The sequence below is a fragment of the Cibotium barometz genome, chromosome 22, assembly GCF_041138505.1.
Source record: "Cibotium barometz isolate CiBa-2024 chromosome 22, ASM4113850v1, whole genome shotgun sequence".
Taxonomy (NCBI): domain Eukaryota; kingdom Viridiplantae; phylum Streptophyta; class Polypodiopsida; order Cyatheales; family Cibotiaceae; genus Cibotium; species Cibotium barometz.
Window position 1 is genome coordinate 22,283,611 of NC_141067.1, and position 16,243 is coordinate 22,299,853.

At 36.5% G+C, this 16,243-nt stretch overlaps 1 pseudogene; it reads right to left on the reverse strand.

The window, feature by feature from the left end:
- Positions 1-493: 493 nt before the first annotated feature.
- Positions 494-2,001, reverse strand: LOC147626410 (uncharacterized; annotated as a pseudogene).
- Between the last annotated feature and the right edge of the window lie 14,242 nt (positions 2,002-16,243).

A 16,243-nucleotide genomic window follows, 5' to 3' on the forward strand; every position in this document is an offset into this window, starting at 1 on the left:
GGACAAGAACAATATGGCTCTGCCTTGATATGAACGTCGTAACAACTTTCAGTAAACACACGAAACATCACATGCTGTTTTGGGGAAATGATTATCTCTTGTAAAAGAGTTGCATCCATAGTTTCAGCAATATCTATTCTCTTTTGCGCTGCCTTGGAGATTCCATGTCTCCATTTCTTTCTTCTATTGCAAGAATCACTTTTGCTACCTGAACTTTCTCCAAAACCAGTCTTTACCATGAAACCTGCTTTGTTGAGGCTAACCAATTCATCTTCTGTAATCTTTGTTCCAAAATCCACAGGCCATGTCGAAGGGTGCACTGGTATCTCTATCACCTGTTTGTTAACCTTTTGAGTGTGTCTTGCATCATGGCTACAAAACCACATCCATTGGGAGATAGTTTGGTCTTTGAACTTTCTTTGAGACCAAAAGCAAGGAGCAACCGATCCAGGTGTATGGCTTTGTATCATGTTTAGACATCTTTTCTTCCCAATCATGCCAAAACACCGTCGGATGCAATGAGTTGGCATTCTTCTAAGTGCCCATTGTCCCCTCTCCATGTTCTCCTCAAAAATAACAGAAGCTGATGTAGTGAAGCTCCTATTTCTTGCACATCCATATCAATATCTAGATCTTCAAAGATGTCGTCATGGTGCATGTCTTGTTGGTTCTCAAACTGGAGCTTTCTTGGACGACCACGTGGTTTTCTCCGTTTTGACTCCATCACAAATCCAGGACGGTGAGAGGTGTTTACTGTATTTGATCTCTTTTTGCGCTGAACTGTTTCCCTGTCTCCATGTATGATTGGTTCCTCATACATTGGGGTCCCTGCAACACCTCCTTGGATCATTCTTGCTATGTGGACAGGACTTGGTGTATGTCCTGTTTTGATCCTAGAAAGAAGAGTCTCCATATTTGGTCCATTCCCAATAAATTGTCCAGTCAAGTAGCCATGTCGCTTTGTGCACTGCAAATAGGAATTTAAAATTTCTGTTACACATGCATCATATAGTGATATCTTTTTCTTACCACCCTCTCCTGCTAACCAACTTGCATGGATACTTTCAGAAAGATTTGTGTTTGGAATTTGTGCACTCTCCCAGGGAGATGCATCATCCTACGTAATGATACAATAAACTCAATATATAACAAAACATCCTTATAAGTACTTGTAGAATATGTAGATGGTATAAGACTCACAGATAGATGGAGACTCCCCCAGTGCACAATTCTCTGTTCCCACCATTTGAACCACAGTTCAAGTCTCCTCATGTTTTCTGTCAGGACATTGCCTGTAGACCACCATTGTCTAATTGTACTGGCTTGTTTGGATGCCATTTCATAAGATTTGCTATTTCTCCACACTTCACACATCTCTATGTGTACTTTCTGCTTTTCTTTTGGAACCAAGTTTCTTGTGTGTTTCTGCAAACTTTGCTCCCAATGGAAAAGACATGAACGCTCTCGACCAACCAAAATATTATCTGGCCCTCCATTATAGCATGCTCGAATGGCCATCCAATTTGCACCGGCCTCATCTACCATAAATCCTGAAAAGTCTGCTCGATCATGACCAGAAAGCTCCATAACCTTGTTCAAGCTCTCCCAGAATAATATTTGGGATTCAGTGTCCTCCTCCTTTGTTTCACATATTGCTATAACTTGTAAAGCTCTTACACTATACGCATGCCATGCAATAGATTAATGGTTAGTACGTACCAAAGTATTTACGTATATCAAATTATGTCTCATTTATTATGTATATGAAGAGCTCACCTTGGATCATAAACTGAACATGACATGGTTGCCCATCCTTCAATTCTATGTGTGTAGTCAAAATGAACCCACGCGTCACGAAGATCACCGTGACCAGTTCTTCTCATTCTATTGACTAAGTCAACTCCTGAAGTTGGTCCCTTGGAGGACATTTTAAATAGGTAACATTTGTCTTCTGTATCACCCCTGACCAGGGAACCTGCTGCCATGGAAGAATGGAAACATGCACTTGCGTTGTAGCTGTAGTATATTATCGTATCCTTCACCAACAATTGGGAGTTGTTTATTTTTTTCACTTATTATGATATTTGTGAACCTGCAAGAAACAAGTAGGATAATTAGAATATGAAAGATTGTGTATTATGACTCAAAGGTAAGAGAGTTAGGATTACCCTTTGTTCTGAACCAATGGCATCATCTCTTCCAGGAAATTATTCAACTCCATATCTCCATCTACTATAGTGTTACCTTGAATCAAAGAATCTGTTAGCATTTGACGAGCAACAAGCATTTGAACTTTTCGTGGTCCACCTTTCTCAACTTTTAACACATTTCTGACAAGCATCCTAATCTTTTCTATAGTAGCAGATCTTGATGTGCCTGGTTGAACAGAATGTTTGTGTTCCCCAACATGAACAACTAGTCTAGTCATGTCCAAATCAGTAGGCAGAATATAGTAGATCATTGCATCACAAGTAGACATGCATGTAACCAATAATGACAGTGGATGTGTGTCTTGTCCTCGGATGCAGGATACCCCTTTGATACAACCTTATCAAGATGTCCATGAAATGAGGAGTCATTATATTTCCGTGTACTCAAGTAATGAGGACAATTTATGTGATGACATTGAAGGGATCCCAGACAATAACTCAGACGGACAGTGCATTCAATAGCCATGCGTGTCTGCACTGGTCGTGTCTAGAAATGGCCATCAAACTTCTGTTCCATCCCATCCATTTTCTTAATCCTACCAAAGGTGGGAGGAAACTCAAAATCCCATTGTAATGTCGTGGCATCTCTACAACCTGCAAAGGCCCCGATGAAGAAAGTAGAAGCTTTTTAAGACGGACAGAGCGAGATTTGTCTATCAGAGCAGCTACAGTAGACAACATTTTTTTATCTTTTCTTTGGTCATCACTACTAGTTTCAAGGCAAATAATGTGCTCTTTCTCTGTTTTGCCAACTGTTTTCCCAGATTGGTTGTCTGGTATCACACATGTTCCAATAGCTGTTTCACTATCTGATATGTAAATAGAAGACTCATTGAGAACTAGTTCATACTCCAAAGACAGAGAACCATCTATAAAGTAGTGTTCATTTCCCTCAACATCCCATTGTGAAGGAATAGGTAAAAAGGATGCCTCTGAGCTCTCTTGGACTTTAGCCTAAACTCCCAGAAATTTACAATGTGGTGGGAGCAAACCTTGCAAGAAATAAGCACTAAGTAGAAGTTTACCATCTCTAAGAGGAATTTCTCGTGAAAGTTTGGCAGTACCTAATCTCCAGCAAATGGAGGCGCAGGCTGAAGTGGCCATAGAATAGAGAGTCCGGATTCGGGTTGAGTTTAAAATTATTTTTATTCGGATAAAAATATTGTTTAAGACAATCAAGAAGACAGTTTAAGACAATCAAGAAGATATGGAGAATATTTGATAATTATTATACCATCAACAACTTACAGTCCTTAGTTATCATAGAACAAGAGGGCATTAAATACCACTTTGTGGGTTAACATGGTTTCACCCACCTCACCTAGTAAGGAACTTTTCTATGCTCGAACGGGAACTTATCTTTATCTCTCTCTCTCTCTCTCTCTCTCTCTCTCTCTCTCTCTCTCTCTCTCTCTCCCTCTTTGTTTCTCTCACCTTAGCTTACTCTCTTTGTCTCTCTCCCCCCTGCCTTGCCAAGGATGTATCTCTCTTCATCCCTCTCCTTGTATCTCTCTCTGTCTCTCTCTTTGTCACCTTGTCTACCATCTCTCTCTCCCTCTCTTTCTATGTTTTATTTTATCATTTCTTTGCATGGTGCTGACATGTCATTATCTCTCTCTCTTTGTCTCTACCCTACCCTCTCTTTCTTCCTCCCTCCTTGTATCTCTCTCTCTCTCTCTCTCTCTCTCTCTCTCTCTCTCTCTCTCTCTCTCTCTCTCTCTCTCTCTTTCTTCCCTCCTTGTCTACCATCTCTCTCTCTCCCTCTCTTATTATGTTTGCTTTTATTATTCCTTTGCATGTGATGGCATGTTATTATCTCTCTCTCTCTCTCTCCCCCCTACCCTCTCTCAATCTCACCTCATCTCCCACTCTGCCTCCCCATCATTCTCCCTCTCTCTCTCTCTCTCTCTCTCTCTCTCTCTCTCTCTCTCACCTTACTTACTTACTCTCTCTCTTCCTCTCTCCCCCGGCCTTGTTAAGGTTGTCTCTCTCTTCCCCCTACCTTGTTAAGGCCTCTATCTTTCCCCAACCTTGTCAAGGTCTCTCTCTCTCTCTCTCTCTCTCTCTCTCTCTAATTTCATCCCCCTTTCTCAATACCTTAAACACTCAATTGTATTCCTTTTATATTCATTTATATGGGCTTGCATGTTCTTTCTTGTCCCTTGCATGCATGTCATTGCATTGTATTACATGGCAGTGCATGGTGGTAGTGCACCTGACTTCTTGCACAAATCCTTGCACACAAATTCAAGGGTATCCTTAAGAGTTGAGTGGGGGCATTGGATGAAGACATGATGAGTGAGAGTAAGGAAGATGCTAGTAAGAGAAAGATAGAGAATGAGAGAGAGGGTGAGAATAAGGGTGGGTGAGGTAGAGAATGACGGAGAGAGACTAAGGGAGGGAGATAATCAGGGTGAAATGAGGGAGAGAATGAGGGTAAGATAGAGGGAGATTATGATGGTGAGGAAGAGAATAATAGTGAGAGCGAGGGAGACAATGAGAGATGGGAGTGAGGGTGAGAGTGGTTACTAGAGGTAGATATTTGAACCTTTAGCTTAATTGGTTTGGTGTCTAAGTCCTAATCTTCTTGAGAGCCAAGGAGTCATATATATATATAGAACATGCTAAAAGCATAAAGCGATTTTGCATGGATAATTACTATAATTTGCTAAAGTAACTGCATGGATAAATGCTATATTTGGATAAAGTAATTTCATGGATAAATTCTATACTAAAATCAATGTGTGAGATAATTCAACCATTGATAATATATAAAATGATGATGTTGACATCAATAAAAGTTAATATATAAAATCAATGTGTCAAGATATTCTAACCTTTGATAATATATAAAATGATGATGTTGATATCAATATAAAATAAAAGTTAATACATAAAATGATGATATTCCAACCATTAACCCCATCAACAGAAAAAAATATTTTTATCATTTCCATTTGAAGCGTTGAAATACAACCATGTCATTGTCCTAGAAATATATTAAAAAGAAAAAAGTATAAAAACCTTCATAGAGGAAGTTGATAGTGATATGACATCAATTGTATATCAAATAATGATGTTGACATTAATATAAAAGGAAATATATTTTGTTATTTTCATTTGAAGCATTGTATTATAATCATGTCAATTATCCTAGAAAGATATAAAAAGCAAAAAGTATATAAACCTTCATCTTTAGAGGAAGTTGATAGTGACATGACATTAATGACATTATATATTGGGCAATATCAGATTATAATATGTATGTAAGTTCAATGTTGTGTACACAGTCTCATGTAAATTTACCAAAGCACACATTCACATTTAAATGCATGGGAGATAAGATTAAACACAAATATATTTGTTTGTCTACACAAAGTCAAGTAGAGGGATAAATAGGTGTCATTCTAAAAAACACTCTTCTCATTGATACTATCATTCAACTTAGATAACAACTAAAAGAGATCCTTTTTAGATTGTTTACCTAGTGCTCAACATTATTATAACTAGGTTCTCCTTTTTTAAAGTGGGTTGATGTATAGACATGTTATAGTTTGCATCTAATCCAAAAATACAAAAATATATAAAATATAGATGCTTGCATGCATAATATAATCCACTTGTAATTTAAAAATCCGAACATGTGCATGATGGATTCATTCCCATTGTCACCTTGTATCACTATGTAGTAGTGATTCCTCGGTTTTAATTCTAAACACTTCTATCTGTCCGATCTTAATGCCAAATGCTCGAAGACAGTAGTTGTCTTTGAAATTATTGAATCTATCCTCTTAGCTATTACCATATTCGCGATATATCACTTCTATACCTTGTTGACCGATGGGTTGCATCATTTTCTTCTTGGTTGAATCCCTTTTGACCTCCAATGCTCGAATCTCAAAGTAAGGTTTGTACCTCTTTCAACTGGCCATATAACTGGGGGTCTTACAGGTGATTGACAAATGGTCCACACTATTATTGTAAAATCACGTAAAGGAGCTGGAACACCTTGCTCATAGTTTTTGATGTTCTTCCTATACTTTCCATCTTGGCACTAACCATCCTTGGTAGGTGACCTTGATGTTTAGAGGTGTTCATCAATGTATAGCCCATATTGATTTGTGGATATCATTCTTAACAATTTCTTGCACCTTATCTTCAATTGCAAATCCTTCTTCAATGTATAGCCCATATTGATTTGTGGATATCAATGTATAGCCCATATTGATTTGTGGATATCATTCTTAACAATTTCTTGCACCTTATCTTCAATTGCAAATCCTTCTTCAAATTGTGTTCAATGTATAGCTCATATTGTGTTATGGATATCATTCTTAATAATTTCCTACACCTCATTTTCAATTGCAAATACTTCTTCATTGTGCGCTGACTACCTTGTGTATTTATATGAATAAAGGGTGGAAAGTTTAACCTCTTATCCTTTTTCTTTTATGGATAGTTCTTTGTGTGGCTACTTATGCATTAGCATACCACTCATTGCTTCTCCCACCACTAATCTGCTATGATTAATCTAGCCTTCTCTATTAACTTTGTTACTATAGAACCTTCACCATGATATTTTCATTTCATGAAGGGCAAGCTTCTTTGTGGATTGTAAAAGGGAATTAGTGAGATCTGAAATAGCAGCATCATATAAACTAATGTTTCCCTTGAAACCCTCTCTTATCAAACCATCTTGCATGTTTTATTTTAGCTAGATTGGTGGTTGGCATGTGTGACAAAGTAGCATCATCCACATCCCGCCAAAGAGATTACTTATTCCTACAAGGTGCTTCCTCCATGGGGGTATCTTATATGCCACCAACCAACAATACATGGCTAGTAAGTTTCTATCGGTGACTTTCTCGTTCATCCACCATGATCTAATGTACCTATACTTCAAAAGTGTCTCTTCTTTGATCGCTCAATGTACACCACTGACGACAAAGTTGCTTATGCTCGTCTTGAGAATTCTTGACTACATATTGAACTATATGAACATTTAAGGTTTGTTCCCAACAAAAAAGACATAACTACTCACATGACCTTCCAATTTATTTTTTGGTCCATTGTTGTAGATTGTCCTTAGTACCCTCTAATTAGCTCCTACCTCATCGATCTCGTAAAGCCATAAAATTTTGGTTGAGGAAAGCCTTTGTGCACCACCATATTATTGATCATCTCCTAGAATAAAACTTGTGCATCTCTCTGTGTTCTTTTTTCATTTTGTAAAGAGAAGCAATTGTCAAAAGCTCTTGCAAGCAACATGCCTTTATATAATAATTGTAAGGAAGTAAACAAATTTTAGGAGTTCTACAAGATCATCGTGTGCCTTGGATCACACACATGTGTAACCATCTTAGGCTAACTTAGGCACCACCATGAAGGACTGTGCACATGCATAGTGTAAGAGCTATACCGCCAACACGACTCCCTTGTTAAAATGGAAGTGAGAGAAAATGGGAAAATAGTGCTACCAAATCACAAGCTAACCCCTTCCTTAGTTACATGCAATTCTTGAACCTTCAAACTTTGAGATGGTTTGGGGTGGGAACAATAGTCAGGTGGATAAGGTGGCACTCTTTCTCATCCCAAACATGGATTGAATTCTCACCTATCCCTCCCCCTAACTCCATAAAAGGGGTGAAAACAGTATGTGTTGCACAAAAAATAAGAGGAGGAAGAAGAGATGGTTGGTTTATATGCAAGTTACCATACTTGGCTACATTTTAGATATAACACTTAAAGCTCTTGTGGTGTCTTGTGAGATTATAAAGAACACAGTTTCAAAAAGTAGAGTAGTAGTTAGCATAAGATATGATACTTAAAGCTCTTTTGGTGTCTTGTGAGATTATAAAGAACGTAGTTTCAAAAAGTAGAGTAACACTTAGCATAAAATGCTAAACTCACCTAGTGTGAATGCCAAGAGTGCTCAAAATTGAGCACTAGCATATGTGAGTTTTGTAGCATTCACACTAGTGAGTTTTAGTATAAGATGCTAAAAGTCACTAGCTAGTGTTAATGCCAAGAGTTCTTGAGGTTAAGCCATACTATATGTGCAATGTAAGCACACAGAGTTTTGTTAGGAAAATCAAGATCTTTGAAGGATTTTACACGTTCTTGTACAAGACATCAAAATAAGCTATATTCAAAAGGTGAGCTTGTCAATGATAAAAATTACAAAGTTCAAATTTAAAAACAATGAACAATGTAAAATTGACAAGGTTCATAACATAGACAATTATAGGTAAAATATAATTTTATTCCAAAAAAGATATTATGTCACTGCCTTGCGTACTATTTCCTAAAACACTAAACAATATAACATTGACAAGGTGAATAACATATACAATTATAGGTAAACGTGACTTTTATTCTAAAAAAGATATTACATCAATCTTGTAGACTATTTAAACAACATGACATAACTACATAACTACATGCAAGCTAGTTTGGCAGGAGAGGGTTCTACGGGTCCCTAAATTCTTTAGCTCCTCACGCAGTAGGGGCTCCTCCTTTTCTTCACCAAGGTAGTTGTAACTTGGCCAAGCAACTCCAATCTTCATGTTCCACATATATAGATCTCTTGAGTCAATGGGCTCATCCACTAGAAGCTTGTTCCAAAGATTAGGGGCCTCTATTATGATTCTGGGATGGTCTTTTACATATCTACCTAGCTTCTTGCACAAATCCTTACACACAGATTCAAGGGTATCTTTGAGAGTAGAGTTGGGGGTGTTTGATGAAGATATGATGACTGAGGGTAAGGAAGATGTGAGTCAGATAAATATAGAGAATGAGGAAGAGGGTGAGAATGAGGGAGGGAGATAATTAGGGTGAGATGACGAAAAGAATGAGGGTAAGACAAAGGGAGAGTATGATGGTGATGAAGAGAATAATAGTGAGAGAGAGGGAGACAATGACATATGGGAGTGAAGGTGAGAGTGGTTACCTAGAGGTAAATATTTGAACCTTTATCTTTATTGGTTTGGTGTCTAAGTCCTCATCTTCTTGAGAGCTAGGGGGTCATATATATACTATAGAACATGCTAAAAGCATAAAGTGATTTTTGCATGGATAATTTCTATAATTAGCTAAAGTAATTGCACGAATAATTGTTATATTGGGATAAAATAATTGCATGGATAAAGTCTATACTAAAATCAATGTGTCATGATATTCCAACCATTGATAATATATAAAATGATGATGTTGACATCAATAAAAGTCAATATATAAAATCAATGTGTCAATATATTCTAACCTTTGATAATATATAAAATGATGATGTTGATATCATTAGAAAATAAAGTTAATATATAAAATGATGATATTCCACCCATTGACATTTTAAAAAAATTATCATTTCTATTTGAATCATTGTAATATAACCATGTCATTATCCTAGAAAGATATTAAAAAGAAAAAAGTATAAAAACCTTCATAGAGGAAGTTGATAGTGATATGACATCAATTGTACATAAAATAATGATGTTGACATCAATAGAAAAGAAAAATATTTTGTTATTTCTATTTGAAGCATTGCATTACAATCACGTCGATTGTCCTAGAACGAAATAAAAAGCAAAAAGTACATAAACCTTCATTAGAGGAAGTTGATGGTGACATGGCATTAAGGACATTATATATTGGGCAATATCAGATTATAATATGTATGTAATTTCAATGCTACGTACACATTATCATGTAAATTTGCCAAATAAAAAATTCACATTTAAACGCAAGGGAGATAAGATCCAACATAAATATATTTGTTTGACTACACAAAGTCAAGTAGAGGGACAAATAGATGTCATTCTAAAAAACAGTCTTCTCATTAATACTGTCATTCAATTTAGATACCAACTAAAAGAGATCCTTTTCATTGAATAATATTTTTACTAGGTTCTCCTTTTTTAGAGTGGGTTTGTTGTATAAACATGTTACGGTTCACATCCAGCCCAAAAATACACAAATATACAAAATATAGGTGCTTACATGCATAATATAATCTACATGTAATTTGAAATTTCAAACATGTGCATGCTATATTCTTTCCCGTAGTCACTCTATATCACTATATGTAGTAGTGATTCCTTAGTCACTCTATATCACTATATGTAGTAGTGATTCCTTAGTCTTAATTATAAACACTTCCATATGTCCAATCTTAATGACCAAATGCTTGAAGACAGTAGTTGTCTTCAAAATTGCTAAATCTATCCTCTTAACTACTACCATATCCGATATGCCACTTCTATACCTTGTTTAGACTGATGGGTTGCATCATTTTCTTGTTAGTGTAATCCCTTTTAAAACATAAATCCTTCAACCACCAGTGCTTCAATCTCATCCAAAGCAAGGTTTATACCTCTTTCAGCTAGCCATATAAGTGGGGGTATTATAGGTGATTGACAAATAGTATTACATGCTCTCCAAGTGTGATCCACCTCGCCCACAATTTTTGATGTTTTTCTTACACTTGCCATCTTGGCACCCTTGGTAGGTTACCTTGCCATTTAGAGGTGTTCATCAACGTATAGCCCATATTGAGTCATGGATATATCATTCTTAACAATTTCCTACACCTCATCTTCAATTTTGCAAATACTTCTTCTTATTGTGTTTAATGTATAGCCTATATTGAGTCATGGATATCATTCTCAACAATTTCTTGCACCTCATCTTCAATTACAAATCCTTCTTCATTGTGCTGACCACCTTGTGTAGCTATAGGAATGGGGGGTGAAAAGTTCAATCTCCTAATCTTTTTCTTCTGTGGCTAACCAATATAGTTTGGTTTCTCATGCATTAGCATACCACTCACTGCTTCTCCCACTAATCTAGTGATTGGTCAAGCCTTCTTTGTGATTAACTTTGTTATTGTAGGGCCTTCACCATGATATTTACCTTGCATTAAGGCATGTTTCTTTGTGGATTGTAAGAGAGAATTAGCGAGATGTGAAACAATAACATCATATAAACCGATGGTTCCCTTGAAACCCTCTCCTATCAAACCAACTTGCATGTTTGATTTAAGCTAGATTTGTGGTTGGAATATGTAACAAAGTGGTATCATCCACGTTCTACAAAAAAAGATTAATATAATGTATAAGGATCCAAAGGGAAGAAGTATTACTTACTCCTACAAGGTGCTTCCTCAAATGGGAGTTTCTTATATGCAACCAACCAGCAATCAATGGCTGGTAAGTTTCCATCAGACAACTTTCTTGTTCATCCACCATAATCTAGTGTAATTATACTTTGAAAGTGTCTCTTCTTTGATTGCTCAATGCACAATGCCAATGACGATAAAGTTGCTTATGCTCGTCCTTGAGAATTCTCGACTACATATTGAACTACATGGATATTTAAGCTTTGTTTCCCACTAAAAAGACATGATCGCTCACGACCTTTCAATTTATTTTTTGGTACATTTTTGTAGATTGCCTTTACTACCCTCTAATTATCTCCTGCTTCATTAGACATAAATCTATAAAAAATTGGTATAGGAAAGTCTTTATGTACCACCACATTATTGATAATCTCCTAGAATAAAACTTGTGCATCTGTATCTATTTCATTTTGCAACAAGGGAAGAAATTGTCAAAAGCTCTTGCAAGCTACATGTCGTCATATGACAGTTGTAAGGAAGTAAACAAATTTTAGGAGTTCTACAAGATCATCGTGTACCTTAGATCATACACATGTGCAACCGTAACTAGGCATGTTCCCCTTAATGTACCATCAATCTACTCCTATGTAGGTCATTGTGGGCATACAATAGTACATTGTATTGTCACAATCTAGTTTTATAGTAGAAGCAAGCTAGAGAGCCATATCCATCCAATGTTAAACTAAGCAAGGGAAGGTTTTATGTGAGCTTTCCTGTTATTTAAAAAAATAAAAAGTTTTAATAAATACTTTTATCAATTAATGTTTATTAAAATTGAATTAAGATATAAAGATTACCAATCCATGATGTTCTATTGGGTGTGTTGCTCATAGTCGTGCTTCCATACAAGGTATAAGTGTACTCAAACAAACCTCCATAATAACTCTTCCAGACTATTCTGGGAAACTTTACATGACTCTCCACAAGTTTTAGCCAATAATGCCCATCGTGTGCTTGCCATTATGTGCTTGTTTCATTCCTTACATTGGAGAGAATGAAGAATCAACTACCCTAGGTAACTAAAAAGACACATTTCCATTATAAATTTATGGAATCTCATCCACTTATTTAGTAAGTGTGCAAGCTAATAATATTTTATGAACACTTGCATGAGATTCCATAGAGAATAAGTATTTTAACACACTCTTCTGATAGGCTATCTCTATATATGCTTTAGACAATGTAGGAGATTCTTCTATTGTGAGATCAATAATCGGTTGCTTTGGTATACATTGTATTGATACTTGACTTCCCTACTAATGGAATCATAAGGCATTTTGTTGAATCAAGGATATAATATGGTTCCTCTCTAATAGGTCTTGCTGATTGGATTGGTATAAGATAATTTACACCATTCTCCTTTGGTTTGATATATCAAATACCTTTAATTTCAAACTAGATTGGTTAGATGAAATTCCAACATAATCATCCGATTGAAAATGCCCTTGCACACGCCTAACAATGGGATCAGATTCTAAACCCCCAATAATAAACATGAAATGTTATGTTCTTCATCTCAGTAAACAAAAATAAAAAAAGAGGAGAAGGAGATGCGTATGTTTATAAAGTATTGTTCAACCTAATAAACAAAAACACAAATCAAAAAAAGAGGAGAAAGAGATGTGTATGTTTGTAAAGAAACACACAACCTAGAAGTACATAGTTATAAATAGAAAAAGAATTTAAGTTTACAAAAATGAATCCAAAAAAATAAAGAAAGAAAAAAAAGAAATTTAAAATGTATAAAATAATATATAATAATTGACAATAACTAAAACATTCTTTCAATCATTGTAAGTGATGTCATCGGTATAAGAGTCCAAAATTCATTTTAGTGAGAATATTTGATATTAAATGTAAAGATAACTCTGATGTAATTTAATATTTTAATTGTAAATATAAATTATTATTTATTTTTAATATAAATTAAATAATTTATTAAATCTATTTTGTAGTCTTATTATATATTGGTTTGTGGCAATATGTAGTTTTTTAGAATTCAATACGCTCTCAAGTCTAGGTACTTCTCTCTCTCTCTCTCTCTCTCTCTCTCTCTCTCTCTCTCTCTCTCTCTCAAGTCTAGGTACCTCTCTCTCTCTCTCTCTCTCTCTCTCTCTCTCTCTCTCTCTCTCTCTCTCTCTCTCTCTCTCTCTCTCTCTCTCTCTCTCTCTCAAGCGAGAGGGGTGATAAATTGGGAGGGGGCGGGTGCTAGCTACCCTGAGAGGGAGAGAAGGGTGTAACAAAGTGGAATGGTCTCATATGAATAATGGGCCCAAGGCCAATTGACCATGTCCATGACAACACTTATGATAGTGTGAAAGGGGGTAATGTATATAGGCCACATACACCATATTTTTGGTACCTTTTGATAATCATGAATACACAAGTCTCTTACTCTCTCTTCTCTCTCTAAACTTAGGTTAATCATCCTAATCTAGACTAATCTAAGGTTAATTAGGCTAAATCTAAGCTAATCTAGATACTACTTTTATCATTGCTATTAGAGCCATGTCTTTGATCCATTTCCATCTTAGTTTCAAGAAAAATTGAGGAATTCTTGGATTTCTTGATTTTCTTGATCAAGAAATGGAGACATGATGATCTTGTTTGAGGGGAATTGATCTTGCTTGAGTGGAATTAATCTTTTGATTCACCCTTTTCCTAAGTTTTGGGGCCATGGATGGCAGAGGACCAGATTTTGAGGGATCCACCTTTATTTTGGGGTGGATCTAAGTTTTGGGGCCATGGATGGCAGAGGACTAGATTCTGAGGGATCCACCCCTATTTTAAAAAAAATCTTGGGACCAAAATTGGAGGAAAACTACTAATCTTGATTAGGGGATTAATCTAAAATGTTTAATCTTCCTCTTCTTTCTTGCTTGATCTTGAGGGAAAATAGGGTTCAATCTGGCTAAAATAGAAGCAATTGACATAGGGTTTTGCTTAAGCACATCAAGATCTTCCCAAGGAGCCCTTCAATTCGTGTTTCACAACCATCATCAATGGGGAATCCGGGTTCCATTCGCGTTGAGTTTCCTTCATTCCACACCGATTTTCACCTCAAGTTACAAGGAGAGGTTTGATTAAGCTTGGAAAGAAGCTTAACCAAGCATTTACGACTCTCAACTTGACATTAGCTGTAAACAAGCCAGTTGGAAATAGTGTTTTCACGGGATCTTCTTCATGGTAATCTATCGGCAACCTGAGCATAATATCAAGGTTTTGCATCATCCATATCACTTGGCAAAGGTTCTATTGTGGGAATAAAGCCTTACTGGCAACCTAGAGCATCGATTATGGCCGTTTTTCTTACATTTTTCCTTCTCTTGTCTGCATGATTTAGCACCTAAGGAGGGAAGTGGATTTCTCTCAAGCATTCTACAAGGATTAATGCTTAAAGTGTTCTCCTACATGACACAAGGCATGCAATGTGTGATTAACATGTTTCTTTGCTTAAGACTTATAAAAGGGGTTGTAAATTTTTCTATTAGGGTTTTTTGTTACCAATGGTGAGTGGTTACAAGTTATATTGCAAGAATTAAGGCATCTAGAAGCATTAGGAGAACCCTAAGCAAGATTCGAGCATCCTTGTCATTTTTGTGGAAGCAATTTGGGGATTTAGTTCTATTTTCAGAATTTCTAGGCAATTAAGGATCCCCATGGTTTAATTGGTGGCATTGAACTCCTTTTATCCATTGTTTCATGCCATTGAAAAGTTGTAGATGCCATTCATAGCCATTTTCATGCTATGAGATGTCACATGACATGCATGAATCATGCTATGGATTCATATGAGTATGGAATGAAGATGTATGCCATTGATCATGTGATGAAAATGATATGAGGTATGCTATATGCTCTTGTGAAGAGGCACATGTTTGAAGGGCAAGTGATTGAAGTGGTACTTGGAAGACATCTTTATGAAGTTCACCCTTGCAATCCTCATCATCATCACCATTAAACTCTTGTATTGATGGAAATTAGCATGCATCTATAAGTGCCATTTGTAAGTGAATTCTTACTTCTACTATTCTGTTGCAAGCTATTTTCATTGTAGAATCTAGTGGTAGAGGAGTACCTTGGCATATAGGAGGAGAGGCCAAGGGGAGAGTTTGCTTGAATCTTCCTTGTCATGAGTGCCTTGGTAAAGCAGTAAGGAAGAGGATTAGGTAAAATGGTGGTGAAGACTTGGCCCCCAAGCCCTTGCTCTCGGATTTCAAACTTGAGTAAGGGGGTTAGAAGAGCTTGGCCAGGAGATCGGCAAGCTTCAAAGCTTTACATCGACTTCCAAGTGCTTATAACGAATGTATTTTGTTGGGCAAAGATTTGGCAAGCATGGGATATAGTGTTGTAATTGAATTTCAATCGAGTTTATATTGAGATTTTGTTGCAAAAACAAAGAAGGTGCTGTCAATTTTTTTTCTTTCCAAAAAGCACTTATGCAAGGCACTTGAGCTTACATTTGGATGCCAAGATACAAGTTGATATGGTTCATGCCTTTAAATGGGTCCGAGACATTGCTAATGCAAAGGGGAAGTGCAGATAGAAATTGGAGAGAATCTTGATAATTTTCTACTACATCACTAAACCCCAATTTAGTCCAAGAGGGTTAGGGATGCTTTCAACCTGTTTGTATAGCTTCATTCTACTCTCCAAGGGCTACGTTTAGAGCCCTCAAGTGTTTGATTTGGACTCTGTTTACTTCTCCAATCGGTAAGTCTACCCGCAAGACAAAAGGGGTGCCTAGTTAAAAACAGACTTAAGTGGGAGATTTGAGCATGTTGGAACATTGCACACACCATTAGCTTCCCGAAAAACTAAGGGATCTTGATTTTGGCACCGTTGACTTGGTCAACGG